The sequence below is a fragment of the Montipora foliosa genome, chromosome 6 (assembly GCF_036669935.1).
Source record: "Montipora foliosa isolate CH-2021 chromosome 6, ASM3666993v2, whole genome shotgun sequence".
NCBI classification, from domain to species: Eukaryota; Metazoa; Cnidaria; class Anthozoa; order Scleractinia; family Acroporidae; genus Montipora; species Montipora foliosa.
Window position 1 is genome coordinate 22,974,329 of NC_090874.1, and position 23,074 is coordinate 22,997,402.

The 23,074-nt window shown below is 39.3% G+C and overlaps 1 protein-coding gene across 4 annotated transcripts in view; it reads left to right on the forward strand.

Moving 5' to 3' along the window:
* The first annotated feature begins 429 nt into the window (after positions 1-429).
* The window catches only part of LOC138008876 (tyrosine-protein kinase receptor torso-like), a 38,164-nt gene continuing 15,519 nt past the window's right edge, over positions 430-23,074 (forward strand). For 2 of the 4 annotated variants that reach the window (XM_068856152.1, XM_068856154.1), the window contains exon 1: positions 22,239-22,443. The gene's annotated coding sequence lies outside the window, so the exon portion shown is untranslated. Of the gene's footprint in view, positions 450-17,518; positions 17,667-19,293; positions 19,592-22,238; positions 22,444-23,074 lie in introns of those variants that run through there. The other 2 variants (XM_068856155.1, XM_068856153.1) reach the window with 2 other exon arrangements.

The window sequence follows — 23,074 nt, forward strand, 5'->3', positions numbered from 1 at the left end:
GTAGTCGAACTACGACTGAACAACGCAGCCAAGCACTTCTATCTGGAAGTAACCACCTTTGTTATTAAACTTTTGATGTTCTAAAATAGACAGCTGTGAAATCCACCCATCGTGTGAATATAATCCCATAATTTTTTTTAGGTTGTCAGATTCAAGCAATTAGCTTGTTCATTAGTGGCAGAGCCCCAGATGGCGTCTTCTTAGCTTCCTCATCCAGAGTTGATAACGGACCTGAAAAGTGTCGACTGAACGGAAATGGTGCATGGTTACCAAGCACCAAAGGAAATGCTAGCGATTTCTTACAAATCAACCTTGGCTATGAGTTCTACATTTGCGCCACAGCAACTCAAGGAAACCCAACTGCTGATCAATGGACAACAAAATACAAGATATATACATCGTTGGACAACATAAACTGGACGACCTACAAAGAGAATGGGACAGAAAAGGTTTGTAATTAACTTTTTAGGGAAGATTTGCCAGACTCTTTTAAACAAACAAATTCTATGGGAAAATTCACCACCCGAAGAGGGAATTCCACGTCAAATTTCACGCGAAAAACCACAGGTGCCCCAAGCTAACGATGTAATTTGAGCATCACGATCAGTTAAAATTATAAGCGTTTGTATGGGAATTTGCAAACGTCTTTAGGAGTCGAAAACAAAAGAATATGAATCGACCAAAGATGCCTTACCTTGTCTTCTCGATCCCTTATCAGTGCTTTTGTGGCTTACTTTGGCCATTTCAGCGCTATTCCTGTGGATTCTAGGTTCGCTGTTTTCTCTCTCTTTATATATGTACCAGTCAAATTGAAGCTTCAACATCCCGCCCCCGGGCATACCCCGGACATTTGACTCCTTTTCATGCCCGGGGGGAGGGAATTTGATCATCTTAGTCTTCCCGGGGGCGGGGCATTTGATCACCACTCATACGGGGTGGGGAATTTGATCGCTAGCCTCGATTTTATATTACGTTTGCACGTGGTTTGATAAATCATGGTGGACACAAACGTAGATGCATTCCAAGGAAAAGATTCCGTATTCGTGGCTGATTAGCTGAAAGAGCAAAGGCCTACAGAAAGAGATATTTATACCTGTTACCTGTCCTCCTTGTGCCTCTTGCCACGAAGGGCCCTGGTTCTCCTTGGTGTTGTCTATCAAAGCATGTTTACATACACAGCTTCAGATGCATAATAGAAGCTACTGGAAAGTTAAAACAGTAATCTGGTAATTTTCCTGGGGGTGGGGGCATTTGATCATCTGAAATGGACCTATGATGAGGCATTTGAACAGCTTTTTGGCCCGGGGGTGGGGGGGGGGGGGAAATTGAACAAAAAATTTCCAAAAATTCAAATGCCCGGGGGGTTGGATGTTGAAGCTTCAATTTGACTGGTACATTATATTCAAGGCTGGAAACTCCAATGAAGCAGTCGGAAACACAAACTGCTGTTAATTGTTCCAAAAAGCTCAAATCGACCCGAAATTCCGCTGAGACCAAGGATGACAGTGCTGCCACATATTTCAATCGTCATATCAGACAAACTTTCACGGAAAGGAATTGAAAATTCCCAAAATGGGCTGATTTGGCCCTTAGCAACATGCTTGATTCGGATGTTCCGTCCAAGAAACCGTTGGAAAACACCTTACCGACCGGGCCCAAGGTTCAAATTTGTTACACACAGGGTGAGCGACGAGGCTTTAGTCTCAGTGACAGGTACAACGTGAGGCCCTTTTCGGGAAAGTACTTAGCTGTCACGCACAAACGGACGAAGCTCAGGGAAATGCTGACGCATGAAAGATGTTTCGCAAACAAAACATAAACATTCAGTTTGTTTACAGTGTATCTGTCACTGACATCGTCGCCCACCCGGTGTGTAACAAATTTGAGCCTTGGGCCCGGTCGGTAAGGTCTTTTCCAACGGCCGTGCACGGAACTTTGTGGCAGAGCATTGTCGACGGTCCTCGATGGAAGGGAGTCGTTAGATTAGCAAGCCGAAATTCCCGCACCGCAGCTGTTTTGCCCGATAGAGAAGGTATTAGTTAGAGGAGCGTTTTAACGTGCACTGGGCTAAATCTGGAGGCCACCTGAGCGTTCGGAGTGAATTTACGGCTGATTTACTTCTGTGGATATGCGAGACCGCCGCCAGCAAGTAACCAGCCTTGGAGAATCATATATAATTGGGAGAGAGCAACGGTAGAACTAAAACTCCCTAGAATCGCGCTGACACGGCCAGAAATGCTAAGAACATACCGTAAATAAGACAAGGAAGCAAGGTAAGAAATTCTGGTGTATTTTTATTTCAATGCCCTAAATAACGATCGCTAAGGCCCGTTTTAAACGTTGCATTTTACCTGTGCCGAATCTAATGCAAATGAGAAAAATCTATTGTTTTCGCTCATTTGCATTAGAATCGGCACATGTAAAATGCGGCGTTTAAAACGGGCCTAAATTCCCCACAGAAAACCATATAAAATTTATGCAACGCAACAACGATTCTCTGTGAGCTTGGGGTGAGATGGTAAAAGTTTCTTTGAATTGCGCAGCGTTTTCAAAGATGAAGCTAGTCATTTAGTTTACCTTTTGGAGAATGCTGCAGTATTCAATGAGGGGGGTTCAAAACCTCCCGCTTCCCGTTTCTTTATCTCCCGGCTCCCGCCCTTCTTAGTCCTGCTCCCGTCCCCTATAAATTAGGAGACGCAAGACACATCTTAGTCATTTAGCTACGTTCTTCGTAAGTGATGACGGTCTCAATTGTTCCTCTTTACAGTTGTGTACCATTCTCGTCACCAGAGTCTCGGTTCGACCCAAGGCTCTGGGAAACTGTATGTAGGAGACCATGCACCGTAGGGTTGTTATAGCCAAGAATTGGCTATTTAAACTTTACGGCGACTGCTCACTCCTCGTGCTAACACGAATGCACCAATTAGAGACGCTTTTGATTGTTCTTCACGAAAACCAATGAGAAGACACTGTTTCAGGGTTCCCCAGAGATCTCTCCCTCAGTCAAGAGAAGAGCTCTGGAGTCGAGATTGAGTTGTGTGCTTAGTTACCAGGGCCCGGTTGTTCGAAAGCCGATTAACTTTAATCGAGGATTAGCGTAAACTTTTGCTTCATGTTTTCAACTTTTTGGTGATAGTTGTTTTGCTTATTTTTGTTTTTCAAGATTGACTTCCTCTAATGTAAAGTTTTGTCTAATATCAGCGTTGAACAGCATTTGGGAGTAGAGAAATAAACTCCTTGGTTAGTTTTTAATCTGGGTATTAGCGTTAATCGACTTTTGAGCAACCGGGTACAGGCCTTTAAATGAAAGTGTGGCTGGTGTTGACCTTGTTATGATACAGACCTCCCTCCTTTTCTCATGTTAATGATGTTTTTGTCATGCTAATTAGTAAGAATTTGCATGAGAAAAGCAATGAGCTTTCTATCAAAACAAGGTCAACTCCAGCCTCACTTTCATTCGTAGGCCAGGTAACTCAGCACACAACTGTAAAATGGTCCATTGTCTCGTGTACTGATAAATACACGTTTCCTGCACCCTGTTTCTCGAACGTCCCGAAAAGCCATCTGTGAAATTGCCAACCGCTTGTTTTGGAAAGCCGATATTTTAACATGCTTTCAAGGTAACAAAAAGAAAATTAACTGTGAAGTTTGACGAATTAAATGTTCTCCGTTCTTGAGTTACAAAAGGAATTGTGACACCCGAAAATGGCCCGTAAAGTTTCGGGACTTTCGAGAAACGGGTCCCTGGGGCGGATCCAGGTTTTTATAAAACGGGGTCCGATTAAAGTTGTCGCCGAAGGCAGCGCGCCTGTAGGGGACCCCTGGGACATTTTGGAATTTTTAGTCATCGGAAATGCGAGTTCCGGCATTCTGAGGCAAAGTCAGCGTGTTTTAATTTCTCGTTTTTTAAAGTTAAAATTCCATATTTTTGCATTAAAATATAACAGAGCTGCGAAAAAAAAGATATATATGTTATTTGCCAGCCGTGAGGTCCGTGTAGCGAAAAACTGTGACCGAGGTCTTGAAAATGCTGCCCTAGGCCGCCGGCCGAGGGAAGCCTTTTCAAGACCGAAATCACAGTTTTTCGCTATAAAGACCGACCCTTAGCTGGTAAATAACTTTTTTTCTTTTTTCTCTCTCTCTTCCTCTCTGAAGTCACTTTTTTAAGTGTTGACTCGCACCGCGTTTGATAGCGAATGCAGTACGCGACTTACAAACTGAACGTTTCAAAGAGAAACACTTTTATTTGAATTCTATTTCCACGCCTCTTGTCTACTAAAAGTCCTAAAAATCTGTTTTGAAACACTTACTTTTGTATGTAAACGGATTCGGTCCCAAAAAATGGAAATTATACGGTGGCCCACAAGGGCAATACAAGAATATATATTCCAGTACAACAATATATATTCCAGAATTTTTTTTTTCGGTACAGAATTATAAGTTCTAGTACAAAAATATATATTCGAGTACGAAAATATGTATTTCAGTACAAAGATGTGTGTTCTAGTATATCAACATTAACATGTTTTAGCAGAGAAATATGTACATTCCCGTACAGAAATACAGCGCATGCAATTATTTTTAAAATTGAGCGTAGTGGAATGGAGGCAACCATGGAGTTGAGGCTTCATTCCCAGTGCACTCAGCGGTCAGCTGGCGGGAACTTTAAGCAGTTACGAAATGGCGGCTTTATTGAGCATCTGTGAGTGTGGAGCCGATATTAGCAATTATGAGCACAAATTTTGTACCAGTTGCGGGCGAGAGCTTCTGTCTGATGAGAAGTCCATAATAACTTTCTATTTCTCAAGAGGATTTGAGTACAAGAGTATACTACACATGCTTTCTAAGCAACACGGCATCAAGATGTCCGAGCGAACTCTCAAGAGTCGGCTGAAGGAATTTGGCCTTCGTAGAAAACTGGATTTGTACGACGAGATAGAGGTGCGAAGACATATAGAGCAAGAAATGGAAGGTCCTGGGTGTATGGCAGGATATCGCTCAATGTGGCATACACTATCGTTGAAAGGTATTCAAGTACCAACGAGGGTTGTAGAAGAGATTATGAGGAAACGTGACCCTGAAGGATGCGAAACCAGGAAAAGACGGCTTCTAAGATGAAGGAAATATAGAGCGCCAGGTCCCAACCATTGTTGGCACGTGGACGGTTGCGACAAACTCAAACCATATGGTTTCCCAATACATGGATGCATTGATGGGTGGAGCAGAAAGATCATGTGGCTTCGATTGCTTAGGTCAAACAACCTTCCGGAGACAGCAGCGTCAAATTTTGTTGATTGCGTCGACGATTATGGTGGTTGTCCAGTGAAATTAAGAACCGACTGTGGCACTGAGAATGTCTTAATGGCTGCTATGCAGTGCGAATTTAGACAGGATGAAGATGCTCATATTTACGGCCAATCAGAGGATAGAAGGATGGTGGTCTTTCTATCGCCGAAACCGGTCTACATGGTGGATAAACTATTTCCAAGATATGATTGAAAATGAGAAATTCAACCCGGGCAGTGAGCTCGAAAAATAGTGCATTTGGTTCTCCTTTTCTGGAATCATCCAAAAAGATCTTGATTTTGTAAAAGAACATTGGAACACGCACCGCATAAGAGATTCACAGCATGACACAGTTCCTGGCAGACCCGATAAATTGTTTTCCCTGCCTGAGGACCACGGTGGAGTTGACGGATTGATTCTAACCATCTCAAGTGTACAGATTAATCATTTCAGGGAGAACGTTTTGCAGGTACAGGAGGAAACAAATGTATACCAAGACTACTTCAATTATGTGTTGTCCAACAATGACTTACGGGAACCAAAAGACTGGAAAGAGGCAGAAAATTTATATCTGAACCTATTGTCAATGGCAAGAAGGTAGAACAGTGGACTTGAGGTTCCAACTTTTGCAGGTCTAACTATTATTCCCTGAGCATTTGATAAGTTGTCAGTCCACATGGTGGGGCTAGGCAAGGTCAGGTTGGGGGTGGGCCTTTTGTCCAATTACTCAACAACTGTCATGTTAAGTCATGCCCACATGACACCATCCTCACCACCTCACACTTGCTTTCTTAATTCCTATTCTATTTCTGCATGGGCAAACAGATTGTGTGGATGTGTTGACCATTGTATCTGGGATTTTCGTGACTTACAGGTAGCACTTTTGTCTCATCTTGGCTCAAGGAAATGGTGCTTGAAACCTTTTAACTGTGACTTTTATATTACTTTAGAGAAACTGCAATTTTCATACTGTTTCAATGGTGGGTATTTGCGTTGATGCTCACACCTTATTGTGGAGATATTCTGTGCACTAGCTGACTCCACCATGGAGCAGAGGAACATTTGGACGACATGATGTTAAATGGCCAGGGGAAGGGTTATGATAAGGCCTGGAATAGGCCACTTCGGAAAGTACCTTAATACTCTTTGTTTGTCCCCCCAAATTTTGCATTAGCATTGCTTCTGTTTTCTCTTGGGACCATTGCAAGTCCCAAGAGAAACTGAAAACAATGCTTAAGCAAAATTTAGGTGAACAAACAAAGAGTATTATGGTACTTTCCGAAGTGGCCTATAGGCCTTATTCACGATAGCCGCCATGTTGGTTTTCAAATTGTCATGCAAATTAGCCATGTGTTATGATGGGGGGCAAACATTGGAAAAAAGGCAAATTGCGGAAAATCGGCTCGTCGAAATATTGAAAATAACGTTGCTAAAAGTACATTATAGAATTTTGAATTAAGTACCTTTTATAATAATTCTATATCTTTGATTGCCTTTGACATTTTGACTTTCTACTTCGTTATCTCCTCATTTTTCACTAAAAGAACGTCGAAATAACTTGTGTAATCATTTTATTTTACTACTTAGGTGATAAACATTCAATGAACGTGAAACAAATTATCTGTGTGGCTACGATGTTCGTTATAACCTCTCGAACTTGTGTTGTTTGTCCCCTCAGATGTGAGTAGCTAATTTGCATGATAATAGCAAATCCAGCATGGCGGCCATCGTGAATAAGGTCTATTGATTGAGCCATTTTAGGACTGAACAAACAGAACTGCTAAGGTCAGAGAAAAGATCATATATTATTGTTGCATAATTAACAAAATTTCAATAAACTACATAGCTGGAGGAAGGGGGACATGACACAATTATCTGTGCCGGTCAACATTGAAGGTTGTATACTATTCACACCGTGACATTTCGGAACATCACACCTACAGCATTGTGCAAAAGTAATGCGTAATTTCGAAGATAAATGACGAATTTGTGACCAGAGCGAAAGATCGCAGAAAATTCGCCGAAGTTTCCCAATGCTCATTGTTGTAGTTGACGCAAATTTTTGTGCGACAATTTGCTCGTCCCGAATTCTCGAAAATTCGCTTTTGCTGAATTTTCTTTCGAATTTTCGAGCGAAATTTCGTCGAAAGTTCGCAGGGACAAAGAACGTAAGTCACTCATTTCGGTTCTCATTATTTTTGCACAAAACTGTACAACAAGAAATACACTTCTTGAGAAAACAATAATTGCTATGCGTTAGAGCGGTTTCCAATTGATTGTCGTAAAACCAAAACCAAAGTAATAGCTCTGGCCAATCGCAACAGATGTAAACAACACAGCGAGCCAATCAGAATTCGAAGTAAATACACGTAACTGGCGCCAAGTGCGGGAAAAGGGGCGTGCAAAAACACGATTGGTTTTGGTTTAGATTCCCCTTGGTTGAGAAAGTGGCGCGAGTTTTGTTAACCAATCACAGAGCGCAGTAATGAAAAACCAAAACAAACGTGAAATTACCTTTGACACTCAATTGGAAAATCGTTATATAGCCTGTGAACAGGCTACTAATTAGGAATAGATGAAGCACACTGCTTGCTCTGCTCATCAATTTATCTCCCACCCTGTTCTCTAATAAGGAGCCTGTTAACCAGGTAAGTTTGCTTTAGCAATACAAGCTTCCATGAAAGTCATAACTTGGCTGCTTTTGTGCTTACAGCAACGTAAACCCAAAGCTATCTGTCAGTGCTGATGTCATGATGCACCCCATCTCTTCTTCTGTGTTGAGATGCACAGGTAGTGTAAACACTAAGTCACAAGTGGAAGTTGTTGGCCTGCATTTACAACTATCCTTCGACGTGGTATTGGAATATATATTGTTGTACTGGAATATATATTGTTGTACTGGAATATATATTATTGTACTGGAATATATATTGCTGTACTGGAATATATATTGTTGTACTGGAATATATATTGTTGTACTGGAATATATATTATTGTACTGGAATAAATATTTTTGTACTGGAATATATATTGCTGTACTGGAATACATATTGTTGTACTGGAATATATATTGTTGTACTGGAATATGTATTGTTGTACTGGAATATATATTGTTGTACTGGAATAAATATTGCTGTAGTGGAATACATATTGTTGTACTGGTATATATATTGTGGTACTGGAATATATATTGTCGTACTGGAATATATATTGCTGTACTGGAATACATATTGTTGTACTGGAATATATATTGTGGTACTGGAATATATATTATTGTACTGGAATATATATTGCTGTACTGGAATATATATCGTTGTACTGGAATATATATTGTTGTACTGGAATAAATATTATTGTACTGGAATAAATATTGCTGTACTGGAATACATATTGTTGTACTGGAATATATATTGTTGTACTGGAATATATATTGTTGTACTGGAATATATATTATTGTACTAGAATATATATTGTTGTACTGGAATATATATTGTTGTACTGGAATATATATTGTTGTATTGCCCTTGTGGGCCACCGCAACGTAAAATCAAGGTCATTACACAAGGTTACGCAACCAGGGGCTAGGATTCCGCCCGGGTTGGCGGGTAAGATAGAAAAATTTCGCCCGCTCCCAGGGCCAATCAGATTGCAGGATTCGCAGAATTCCGCCCGCTCGCGTATTGCGAAAAAAATATAAAAAGTTATGTACTTCGGATCAAATTTTCATTTATAAAATTTTAATAAAAGTATGCGCATTTAAACCTTTTTAAACTTTGTGTTTCATCAAAGACGGGATCGACAAGAAGCATTCTTCGCGGTATCTTTCCGCAAAACTCTGAACTACAGCATCGTAGGTGACAGGCTTTTCGTAGTGACTGGCGTAGTGCAAACAATTCGCAGCAAACAGTTAATGTTAGGGAAAATGTCTGGATCACATTCGCAGGGAACCAAAATATTCAAATACCGGTACTTCTTAATCAGAAAACGTTTTAGCTACCTTAAACAGCAGCGAATTAGCCTTCTTATTTAAGATGTACTCGTATTTATTTTATATTTTTACAAGTTTTTGACGTTAGGGGTTTTAATGTGGAACGTGGGATATGACGAACTTGCAAGGTAACGTAGTGAAATCTTAGTCCCTTCTGATTCACGGTAATAGACCGAATGCATAAATGGGGGCCTCACTAGTCTCGTTTGCATGGAAAAAAACCTTAGTGCGTCTAATTAGCACAGAAACAAAAGAATACATTTTTGAACAATTTCAATAAAAAGAATTGGGATAAAGTTGAAAAGTTTAAAAAATTAAAAGCCACCTTGGTTATAAGTTTAAAAATGCGACGACGTTTCGGCGTTAGCTTAACGTCAATCATTATCAAGTCAATAATGAGTGAAATGAGAACGAATATAAATGTAAAAGAATTCATAGGAGACACGAATAACAAAGTGAAAATATGCAAATAACAAAGTATTCGCACGCAGAGTCGCGTAAAGAGTTTGGCGCGAATAGAGTCTTTCTGAGTAATTAACTCGGGGTTCAGTTCCTTAACGAATAACATCTCAAAAATTAGGCAATCAAACTTTGATCTACATTTCTTTAGAACAGAAAATTGTTTGTCAACCACATCAGTCTTCAATAGACCGTGTTGCTCAAGATGCCTCCCGATTGCAGAGTATTTGTGTTCGTTAAAGAGCTGGCGTAAATGTCAGGCGGTGTACCCGACATAATCTGCGTCGCACAGATCACATTCAATTTTATAAGCCACGCATTGATTGTTGACAATAGGGGGTTTCCTCTCTTTTAGAGCGGGAATTTGGCCAATCTTCTTAGTCTGAAAGATTGGTTCAATTTGGACACCAATGTTGGCGCTCAAAATTTGAATTTGCTTCTTGACAGAGTTAGCTGATTGTTGACCTTTAAATGGTAGTGGGATCATGATGGTAGAGCTGTCATCTCTTGTATTCTTGGCTGCATCGATGTTGTCGATATTACGCAAAAACTTAGTGATCACTGAATTGATCAAATTAATTGGGTAGTCGAGGTTAAGGAAAGCAGAGCGGAGCTTGTTACATTCAGCAGAAAACGCAGTAGGAGTAGATGACATCTGATATGCACGATGGATCATAGTGGTGAGTAAGCAATCTTTGTGACGTTTGTCCACATGGCTGTGGTAGTGCAGGAGTAAGCCAGATTTGTGGATTTTCTGTAGACTGATGTTTCGAGCCTGTTGCCACTTTTAGTGATGTTCATGCCAACCAAAGGGATAGTATTCTGGTCAGCTATCTCCATGTTGGATTTCAAGTTTCTGTGGCAAGAGTTCAATTTGTCGAGGAAAATGTTAGCTTCGTTGAGGTCAGGCATGATGGTCAAGGTGTCGTCCACGTAGCGCTTATAGAAAGAGGGGAGCTTCTTTTTCTCTTCCAGTTTTTCCTCCTTAGAGCACATGAACGTGTTGGCCAATAATGGTTGAGGTTGCAACTACAAACCAACTTTTTCAACTGAATGGCGCGCTTTACGAGCAGGTAGAAGGCGTGGCCATGGGGGTTCTCCCTGGGGCCATTATTGGCCAACACGTTGATGTGCTCTATAGAGCAGTCTACAGAAAATCCACAAATACTGGCTTACTCCTGCACTACCACAGCCATGTAGACAAACGTTACAAAGATTGCTTACTCACCACTATGATCCATCGTGCATATCAGCTGTCATCTATTCCTACAGCGTTTTCTTCTGAATTTAACAAGCTCCGCTTTGCTTTCCTTAACCTCGACTACCCAATTAATTTGATCAATTCAGTGATCGCTAAGTTTTTGCGTAATATCGACAACATCGATGCAGCCAAGAATACAAGAGATGACAGCTCTACCATCATGATCCCACTACCATTTAAAGGTCAACAATCAGCTAACTCTGTCAAGAAGTAAATGCAAATTTTGAGCGCCAACATGGCGTCCAAATTGAACCAATCTTTCAGACTAAGAAGATTGGCCAAATTCTCGCTCTAAAAGAGAAGAAACCCCCTATTGTCAACAATCAATGCGTGGTTTACAAATTTGAATGTGATCTGTGCGACGCAGATTATGTCGGGTACACCGCCTAACATTTACATCAGCGCATTAAATAACACAAATACTCTGCAATCGGTAGGCATCTTGAGCAACACGGTCTATTTCGACTGATTTGGTTAACAAGCAACTTTCTGTTCTAAAGAAATGTGGATCAAAGTTTGATTGTGTAATTTTTGAGATGTTATTCATTAAGGAATTGAACCCCGAATTAAATACCCAGAAAGACTATTCGCGCCAAACTCTTTACGCGACTCTTCGTGTGAATACTTTGTTATTCGTGTCTCCTTGGAATTCTTTTACATATTTCACTTATTATTGACTTGATAATGACGTTAAGCAAATGTCGAAACGTCGTCGCATTTTTAAACCTTTAACCAAGGTGGTTTATAATTTTTAAACTTTTCAACTTCATCACAATTCTTTACAGTTAAATTGTTCAAGAAATCTATTCTTCTACGTAATACACGAGGAGGCAGTGTGGCCCAGTGGTTAGGGAGCTTGCCTTGAGATCCGGAGATCCCGGGTTCAAGACCCGCTCTGACCACTCGTTGAATTTGATCCTGGTTCAACTTCCCAGCCGCACTTGTAAATAGCTAACTGGTTTGCCTCCGGCCAGTTGGGGTTCTAAACAGTTGTAGTTGTTGTGTTTTGTTGTTTTGTTGATTCATTGGCACTGAAAAGTCCCATGGGGAGCGGTCAATTAAATATGTATTGTATTGTATTGTATTACACTTTTGGCCGCCATTTATGTATTCCGTCTTTTAGGAGCAAGGTCCCAAGAAGGTGTTCCATGCACGGACTCGGACCTTTCACTACCGCACCGAAAAATACTAAGACCTATTAAAATGGTCTTCGACCACATTTTTATAATGAAGTTGCGTCGCTTTGCCTAGACTTTCGAAATGTCCTTTGTCTGATGTAGATGGCGCGAAGAACGAATCAGTCATCCACTTCGCGTACGAAAAATCACCATTCGCTCGCCAAAACATTTTCTCCTTGACTTGTGGCAAGTCTACGCTTTGCCGTCTTGCAGCAGTTACGCGACAACCGCTTGACATTTCATGACCTATGATGTAAAAGGGTTTACAATTTCACTGGAAGTAGGCCTATTTTTCAACAAAAGCGAGAATTTTTGTTTGCTTGATTGCTCAGAAGAGGCTAATGCAAGCCAGATATCATTTGTGCTCTTGTTTTTTAATGTATTGTAACGCATTAATAAATGACAACAAGTAGCGATTGCATTTCTCTCCCGCTTCCCGCAATCTTAGAACTCCCGCATCCCGCCCTTTCCTCCCCCACCTCTCGTACCCCTCCAGTCCCTATTCTCCCGGGCTCTCTCCCCCATCTCCCGCTCCACAGAATACGACAAATCTGCACCAGTCTATCGCCACAGTGAAAATAGGAAAAAGCACAAGTTCTTCAGCGACCGAGGAACAGCAGGTTTCAGTGGTAGAGTACACAGAAGATAAACTAGAGGCCAGTAAATATTTCCATCGATTTCTAGTCGAATGTTATAATCCCGACGGTAGCAACAGCAGTTCTGTTTGTTGAATAAAACACATCGTTTTCTCCGTTTTGCCTCCCAAAAACTCACGTTAGCAATAGACGATGTATTTTAAATTAAAGTCCATTTCGAGTAACTGTTTAATATTTGGAGGCAAACAACTTACCAGCGTATTTGTTGAGTTGACATTGTTTGTTTGGATGCACGTTGTACTTCTTTCAGGCGCTGTCGAAGATTTTTCCCGCGTTCATGAATGGTACTGGTGAAGTACCCGATATTAAAAGCTCTCCGTCCCAGTGCATTCCGTTTGGTGATTTTGAATGTAAAAATATAAATCACAGCAAAGTTCAGAAAACGAAGATTTGTAAAACACGAATAAACTCTATTTGGCTTGATTCCTATTGCTGGCTATTGACAGGTGACAATTCAATCACTTGAAATGCCGTTTTAGCGGCCCACTGAATACTGCAACATTCGACCAAGGACATTTTTAAAAGGCTATGCGATTCAAGGAAAATTCACCACCTGAGTCGTGAATTTCACGTTAACTTTCACTTTAAAAAACCGATACATCACACTCATCGCTTCGCGATTGGTGCGATATATCCGGGTTTTTCGCGTGAAATTTAACGTGGAATTCCCTCGTCAGGTGATGAATTTTCCTATAGAATACGCAAGTATGCATGCTTGTCGATTTCGTTTTCATTTATCTTGTCTTGTAACATGCAATTGTGAATACTGTTTTTTGAGGTAACGATCAAATTCAGGTCTTGTCGGAAAAAATAGTCAACGATTTTTTTCCACGATAAAGCTGTGGCTCAGTGGACTGCAATTATTACTTTGAAGGGGGAAGACAGCAGCACATAATTGTTGATAGAATGGCTCACTCTGATCATGACACCTGTTTGCCTACCTTGTGCTACCACATGAAGGTGCTCTGTTTGTATGTCCTCTTTATCCTCCAATGGCCTTCTGTGAAATATAACACGAGTCAGTTTACTCACCCACTGAAGACACCCATCTGCTTTGGTGAAAGGAAAGACAGAGAAAGCAATTTAAGACGGTTCTATGTCTGATTGTAATGCTGTCACCCTGCTTACCACATATAAGTCCTGTTTCTGATGTTTTTGTTGACTTGGGGAGAGTTGTTGGCTCTGACTAGAAAGTCTTTGAGCGATTTTCCCTTCCGATAAGTGACAATGCAAGCGACAATGCACGGTGTTGGAAAATATTTTTGCGAGTTTAATGTTGTCTGAAATGAAGTACCAATGATGTTTTATAAGAACATTTTTGGGCTACGATGTAGTCGGTTGATATGTAGTAACAGTATGTTTGATGTCTTAGCTTTTGTTTTTAAGGCCTCTTTCCTTGATGCGAAATTGATCTCATCCGTTGTAGTTGTGATAAGTTCTGGAACTGAAGATAGCTCGGTCGTGTAATTGAGATCGAAAACTTCATTTGTTGTGATTCTAAATTTTCTTCAACAGAGTTTGTTATCAAAAGACGAAGTGTTTCTTCTTTGATAAATCCCTTCTTAACACCGGGCTTGTCTTTCATATACCTGATATGAAATAATTAAAGTCTATAAAACAAAGGGACTAGCAAAACCAATACAGTCGCGTATAAAATGGTTCTTTTGATTTGTCGTGCACCATTTTGGTCGGTGTATGAAAGTCTACCCTAGTACTGAGAGGGTTGCAAAAGGAGGAATACAAATATCCGGATGCTTTATAGATATTTAGAAGCTCCTGGGGTATTTAGAAAATTCCGAGATATTTAGAAAAAAAAGATTATGTTTGGGATTTTGCTATGGTCTTATTTCTTTCATAATTTCATCCACGCTTTTTTTAAAATTTATTTTAAACTTTAGATCAATTAAGTGTCAGCAGTGGTCCGGTTGACCTGTTCAGCGGTTTTCCTCACGAATATTATATCCCACGAGTCATAGTAAGTACACCCTGAATATGGCACATGCTGAAAGAGGCAGCCACAATGCTTCCAGTAAACAATCGTTAACTGATTATGAAGAGACAGGGGAGTCGAAACAAAGGAATCACAGGACATAAAGTACCTGAGCTAGCCAAAGCAGATCCTCGTTTTGGCTTGAAAAGAACAGGGTAGAGTTTATATCGGTGTTTATTTTTTAAAAGAGGTTAAATAGTATGGCATAGAGATGAATGTCATACCTTCATTCTCACGCAGGGCAGAAAATGCTATGATGCACTAAACGCGTTCACATTTACTTGGGGCAGCACTAAAAGCCGGAAACCGGAAACCGGAAACCGGAAACCAGAAACCAGAAACCAGAAACCAGAATTGGATATGCTAGTGTGTATCCACTGGATAGTGATTTATTTTGAAAAACAAAGGACTGGTCTCTTGAGCATCTTGATTATCATCAATTATTCCTGATGATCATAATCAAAATTTATTGTACATTAGTAGTTTACGTAAAAGGAATAATGTTTGAAATTTATTAAATAAACAAAGTTGTGTTTTACCTTCTTTCCTCCCTTTGATTACGCTCTACCGAAGCCTCCAAAAGGGACTGTGTCACGTTATTTTGGGGTATTTAGGGAAATTTTTAGTTAATCGCGAGTTTAAAACTCGAAAATGGTTTTGTGGAATTCCTTTACTGATAAAATTATTGCTTCATCACACACATGATTGTGAGCAAAAGCGACTTTTATCCAGGTGATTTGCCATAAACATGAAAAAACGTCGGGCCGACCTTTTTCAGTTTAAGATTACCCCAATGCAATCCGTTTCAGTCTATTTGAGTCCATCCTGCTTCTTGTTCCTTTTGCTGTATTTCTTTTATGTTGTTCAACAGGTTCAGTATTGAAAAGTTTGGTTCACAGTTATGAAATGTAACAAATTATCATCTGTGCATGGCTTTACAAAGATCTATTTGTATCGCTTTTACATGCCTGAGTTAATTCGACTCGCAAATGACGTACAAACAACCCAGGGGCCCGTTTCTCGAAAGTCCCGAAAACTATTCGGGCCCGAAAAGCCATTTGTGAAATTGCCAACCGCTTGTTTTAGAAAGCCGATCTTTTAACATGTTTTCAACAAAAAGAAAAATAACTGTGCAGTTTGACGAATTAAATCCTCTCCGTTCTTGAGATACAAAGGCAATTGTGACACCCGAAAACGCCCCGTAAAGTTTCGGGACTTTTGAGAAACGAGCCCCAGGTCCAGGAATTGTCGATCCAACTAAAACTATTGCCGTACCATATAGTCAAGCTAATGTTGAAGTATTTGGTACGGCAAATGCAGGCACACAACGTGTGGCAATGTCTCTGTCGGCTTTTATTTATAATTTCAGGAATCCAATAACCTCTTCAGCTGACTTGGCTCAAATTATAAACATTGGGAATAATATGTATTCAGCTTTGTCACAATCATGCAAACAGGGACTCCTACTTTTTAACAGATTTGCCTGTTATGGTTATAACTTAAGCTACATTAATTATCAGTTGACATACAGTGATAGTGATAGTGGTTTGCTAAATAGTGCACTTCCTATAATTTCAGGCTTTCCTTAATTATATCAACGTTAGTTGCCTTTGACTCTTTGCTCATGGATAATTATCATGCATATATTTTAACACAGTAGCAATATACTGTCTGCCTAAGGTTCATTAATGAATTTGGTACAACATTTTCAGAATATATGTGCACAAACATCTGTTACTTATGAGATTAAAATGTGTTAACATTATTAAAATGTAAAGCAACAGTGGGAGCATTGTTCATTCATTATATGTTCGAAACTAAAATTTTAGACTCTAGGAGCACTTAAATTTTAAAAGGTACGTAGATATAGGCATATTTCTATCACTCAAAAATTTTTCATCTGTTCGGTTTCCCTAACTGAAAGTCTAGTGATCCGAAAATTATAGAGATCAAAACTTACCTTTTCGAAAATTTCAGCCAGAAAAAAGGCTCCCGAAAATTCTAGGTGACCTTTTTAGGGTAAAAATTCGTTAAAAATGGGCAATTATACCATGCTTTAGATGTTCGAAAAACCTAGGAAAGGGAGGCAAGTGAGGAATTTTAAAACAAATGTTCCGAAAATTCTAGATCTCAAATCGTCTTCCGAACAGATATTTTCCGAAAATTGACGTTGGGTGCCCCTGGTAAAAGAGACATCTGTAATACAATGCATCTATTGTTTTATTTTCACGTTTTGAACATACATTCATCAGAGTTGTAATTCATCACGGAGTTTCGCGTTGACACTGCAAAGTTCATTATTCTGCGGTTTTGTTCATTTGGTAGCTTTCTGTTTGGAGTTCATCCTGGAGGAAGATCTGCTGGTGGCTGAGTGGATTTTCTTTACTCGGTTTTGTGGTGGAAATCAAAACAATCGACATAAACCTTTTTCCTTTGCCTACTTAGTTTTCTTAATGGACTCCTCTAGTTTTTCTTTCATTGTTTTGCACTGAAAGAGGGAGGTAATACCAATGTGGGAGTCGATTTAAAAGCCGCAATTTCCAAAATTGATTAAACTCTTCACAGTAACCATTATCAACATGATTTTTGTCTTACCAAACAGAGGCATCTGTTGTCAGCTTACATGTATATTCAGGCTACTTTCGTCATCTGCATTATCATCACCATAATTGCCAGCATAGATTCCAATCTCTTTTGCAGGTCTTTCGTGGAAATACTGGGCGAAACAACATTGTCAAGCATAATCTTGAGGAGGTTGTCATAGCTAGCTTCCTACGCTTTCAGCCAACTGACTTTTTTGGTCATAAGGCGTTGAGAGTTGAGCTGTATGGAACACTTAAATCCCCAGGTAACTCATGAATCTGTTCTTCGCAAAGTCTTGACAGGTTTTGTTTTACAAATCCATTTAATTGTTTAAAAAGCCAAAAAGAAAAAAAAAGTAAAAACCATTCAAACTACATACAATCATAGACAAAAGTAGTTTGGAAGGTTATGTAAATGAACGCACAAGAGCTGTTACAGTACTTCAACCCGCTATTGTTAGAGTGCAAAAGAAAGAGTTTCACCTTCTCTTACATAGCCCCCCTCCCCCTAGTCAATGTTGGAGGGTAACACAACAATTTCCCACTAAAACCGTTCAGTTTTGCACAACATTGAATAGGGGGGAGGGGAGAGAAGCAATGAAGACGTCAAAAGTGCTGACCTTCCCAACGGTTTTGTCTATGATTGTATGAGAGAAGGAAAATTGCTTTGAACGCTTATAACTCTCGTAGTATTTAACATGTGGCTACCATTTCTTATTCTGAAAATGTTCTTATAATGTACTCTCCAATGCATAAATAAAATCTCACAATACCGTACTGAAATTTGGTGAAAATCATTGTTTTATGATTTAGATTTCAGACTTGCGTGACGCTTCCTAACCTTACTCCAAAATCCATTCTGTTAGGAAAATGTCTATCAAGAATGCCATAAAAATATTGTTTTGTTGTTTGATGTTTCATATTCATTAAAAGAAAGCTTTCTTTTTTGAAGATGTTGAAATAATGCCAAAAACTGATTTATTTCAATCGATTTAGCAAGGAATGATACGAGATGCGAGAGCACTCACCTTACTCCGGACATCACTCCCAACGTAACTCCATTTTCGAAGCCTAAAATAGTGCATTTAAAGCACAGGTACAGATAAAATATTGAAACTGGAGTGTAAAGGGCCTCAAAGGAACTAGTAATAAGACTTTTCATGGCCATTTTAGTTTTAATTTTAGGTAAATTGCGACATTACTCCATAAAGAGAGCTTAAATTGAAGTAACGTATCTAATTAACCTTTATGTCTACATGGTTTCAATGGAGTAGTGTTGAAAATAAGTACATACAATAACTTTTGTCCATAATTAGAGACACAATTGCATGTAGGTATTCCAGTATGCTTTACATATAACTTCATTATTGTTGCAAAATATCACATTCATTGGTCATATATTTTGCATTTTCTTATGGAGTAATGCCATGGAGTAATGTTCAAATACATGTTGATTACTTTTCCCAAAATAGGTCAATGATTGACAGGCCATCCTGCTAGTAGTTGGGAAGGTTAATATGTAAATGAACCGCACCAGAGCTGTACTTCAACCCGCTTCTGTTGGAGTGCAAGAGAAAGAGTTTTACCTTCTCTTATATAGCCCCCCTCCCCCTATTCAACGTTGGAGGGTAACACAACAATTTCCCACTAAAACCATTCAGTTTTGTACAACATTGAATAGGGGGGAGGACGGAGAAGCAATGAAGACGTCAAAAATCCTGACCTTCCCAACGGTTTTGTCTATGATTGTAGTTCTTGTATGTGTCGTTTCAGAAATTTGACAGCCTAGTGAATTGTAAGAGTTTTGCCGGTGGCAAGAGAGAGTTTTGTAACAGATTTAAAGTAAGTCAGTGGTGTTTTCAGTAGTACATGTACCTGTTGATTCCATTTCAGTTCCTGTTATAAAAGCACCTATTCTGGTCAGCGTGACTGCACAATCGTCGACTAGTGTTGCTGCCTTTTGGGAACTGCCAAAACGGTATACAAATGACAAGGACATTTTATCATTTAAATTACTATATCGATCGTTAGTATCTGACACAGCCAACAACATTACTGTCGAAAAGGCTTTCTCCACAGTCGTCACGGGGCTTGAAAAGTTCACAGAATACGAATTTAAAGTGTGTGTCTTCAGTTCGGTGGGGTGTGGACCAAAGAGTTCCTCAAAGATTGCAAGGACATTGGAAGATGGTAAGGGACTGTAGCTTTTATCAGGCTTAGTATAGTCAAGAATTGGGGGCAATGTGGTGAATTACAGCTGAATTACAGCTGAATGAAATGGCAATTTCCGATGCCCATAGACAGAGCTGACCCTTTCTTATACATTTTCTATCTCCAATTATTCCACGTGGTGTGGGAGAAGATAGAAGAAATTGAGATATTTGCAAATGTAGAATGAAATGGTGTTTTTATTTATTGATTAATTGATTCATTTATTTGCGTACATGTATTTTCTTGTTCCTGATAAGCCATCTTTGTTCATTTAAAATGTCACTTCCTTTGAGCATCAACTTAATTTCCTTTATTGGGAAGTTAAGAAAGGAACAAAGTTGCTTTTCAATTAAGAATGGTTGAATCACATTTTTTTAAATTCAATCCGTGGGCAAAGTTCATTCTGATTTCTTGTCTTTGCTGCATTTGAAATCTTTCAGTCCCATCAAAAGCTCCTAGCAATTTTACAGTGACTGCTGACACATCTACGGCTATCATAGCGTCCTGGCAGCCTCCATCCCCCGACTCCAGACATGGAACCATTATAGGATTTACGATATTCATCAGGAAAGAAGGCTCTGATATTAACAGAGAAGAAGACATTTATGTTTCCAACGTCACAATGTACACAAAAAAAGTCACCAAATTGGCTAAATTTACACAATATGGATTTCATGTGTTGGCCTTTACCTCTGCTGGTGATGGAAAGGACAGTTCTGTTCAATTCGCAAGAACAAAGGAAGATAGTAAGTGATATTGTTTAAGTTAACTTTAATTTGTAACAACAAGGCTCCCTTGAAGTTAGGTAAGTCAGCCTGTCACCCATTTAAATTAAGTTCAAGTGGTGCAATGTATAGGTAAAAAACGAAAGTCATTGTTTTAAGACTGAAGATTATATCGTCTTTAGTTAGTTTTAGTTTTTTTCATGGCTCATTACATTACATTGCATGTGCACCTGTTTCATGTACTTGTATGTACCACTGGAATGTTCCAGTCATCACTTTCCCCCTAAACTTTTGGCTACAAAAGAAAACCATTTTATGGAAAGTATGAACCTATATATATTTGAGCTGCAGAATAGAATAAAATGAAATTAGGAAAGATCATTACAGTCAGTTGAGCAATGAAAAGGAAGCCTAAAAAATCCAGGCTTGAATGGGATTCGAACCCATGATCATGCGATTGCACTGCACTTGCTCTACCAACTGATTTATCAAGCCAACTGGGAGCTGGTCACTTGTAAGTAGAACCTTGAAATAAATCCATGCTCAGTGAACTGGATTCCAAACCCATGACCATGCGATTGTCCTGCACTTCCTCTACCAACTAAGCTATCAAGCCAACTGGGATCTGGTCACTTCTACATATGTAAGTAGAAGCCTGAAAAAATCCATGCTCAGTGAACTGGATTTGAACCCATGACCATGCGATTGCACTGCATTTGCTCTACCAACTGAGTCGTCAAGCCAACTAGGAGCTGGTCACTTGAACTGGATTCGAATGACTTGCTCTACCAACTGATTTAACAAGCCCGTTGAGAGCTTCGTTATCAATTGCAAGTTTAAGATGATCCCAAGGAAGCCGAATTAATCTTAAAATTGTCAAGGGTGCCTTAAAAGATCGAGGCTGGAATTAAAGCATGAAAGAAAGAAAAAGAAAAAAAAAACAGAATTAAAACCGCAAAAGACTTGATTTTCCTGGAATTTGCAGTTCCACGTGCTAACACTTGTGTTGATTTTTCTTTTCCTCCAACATTTTGTTGCATCCAAGCCGTGCATGTTTAAATATTTTCCATTCTCTGACAGTGTTGTGCAAAGGAACAAGTAATGTGGTTAGGGTTAGGGTTACCAAGGCCATGCTTGCAGCAAGTCAATTCACTGAACAGAGGAGCGATTTTAAGACCAGGACTAAAGAAATTTCACTGAAGAACACGGAAAATTCTAATGCTCTTTTTCCTTAAGTTTATTGTTTATAGTTTCAGTTGATGTAAATTTCTATTAATAGCCAATTTTCTCCCTTTCACCACCATCTCTATGCAGGCGAAAAACACTCTCAGGCAAGTTCACTCTGGGATCGAAGTTGGCCATAAATGCAAAAGACATTTGAGTGAACTTTAAGCTTACCTTTAAAATCACATGAGACCATGCAGTTTGCTAACACACACAAACTTGACAACTAACCGAATTAAAGCTGATTATGTATTTTTTTCTAGAAGTTTTCAAGTCTGAATTATTCTTCAATCTATATAAAATACCAGTCTATTTTTAGTGATGGTGTATAGCCTGTTCCAGGCTGTTGCTTTGTGGGGATGAGCGTAAAAATGGTCGGGATTGAGGAAAAAGTGAGTGCGAGAAACCATCCCTTCCGAGGGACTGTGGAACAGGGTAATGCCCACCGATGTTTACGTACCAAAGGCTAGGGAACCTTGATAAATTTTTCAAAGTTTTTGTTATCCTTGCAACAATGTAATAAGAATTAATGAACAAAAGTCATTTATTATTTGTTTGATTTGTTTGTTTTAAGTTCCCACTAACCCTCCAAGTGGATTTATGGTGACTGCAAGCACTTCTACAAGTGTCACAGCATTATGGGATCTGCCACCTACAGGTTCCAGAAATGGAATAATCAAAGGATTTAAGTTGTTTATTAATAGGAAAGGGTCAGAAGACAAACCAAATGTTCATTTGGTCAATGCTTCCAACTCTCCATTTTACAGAAAGAACATTACTGGATTGCAAGAATCTACAGAATATAAATTGCAGGTGTTGGCGTTCACTTCTGTTGGTGATGGACCAAAGAGTCCTGTTCAGGTTGTGAAAACACTGGAAGTTGGTAAGAGTTACAAAATTTTTCGAAAGATCAACGCAATGCGAGGACCTAGAGTTAATTTTTTACGTTTTTGCCTCCATGTTTTTCGTTTCCTTACGATAGTATACCGGTAGTAATTTATAATGGTAATTAACTGAGTGGAGTGCAATTTGGTCTGAAATTAGGCTTGTGAAATCTTCGAATTCAAATCACAAGTATGATTTCAGTCCAAAATTGCACATGACACGAAGTTCAATTACCACTTTATTACATCTATTTAGAAATCGCTCAAACACAGGATTTCAGTCATTACCAATAGTTTATTGATCCAGCGAAGGGTTTATCAAAAAGTGGAAGCAGAAACGCTTTTACATACATTTTGTGTGCAAAACAGAAACATTCAGACGTCATGTGTCAAAAGCTCAGTCAAGAGTAACGAAGGACTAAAGTCAGATCAAAAACAGTTTAAACATGAACTTCGCCACATATTGGCTTTCTTTGTATCTCATTTTCTTATAAAAGCCTGGCTTCAAATCTGATTGGCTATTTTGTTTTAGTGTTCCTTTCTCATTGGCCGGGGAAAAGGTGCGATTTAGAGCAAACAAAGAGTGATTCACGAATAAATCGCAATGCTCACCAGCAATAATACACAATG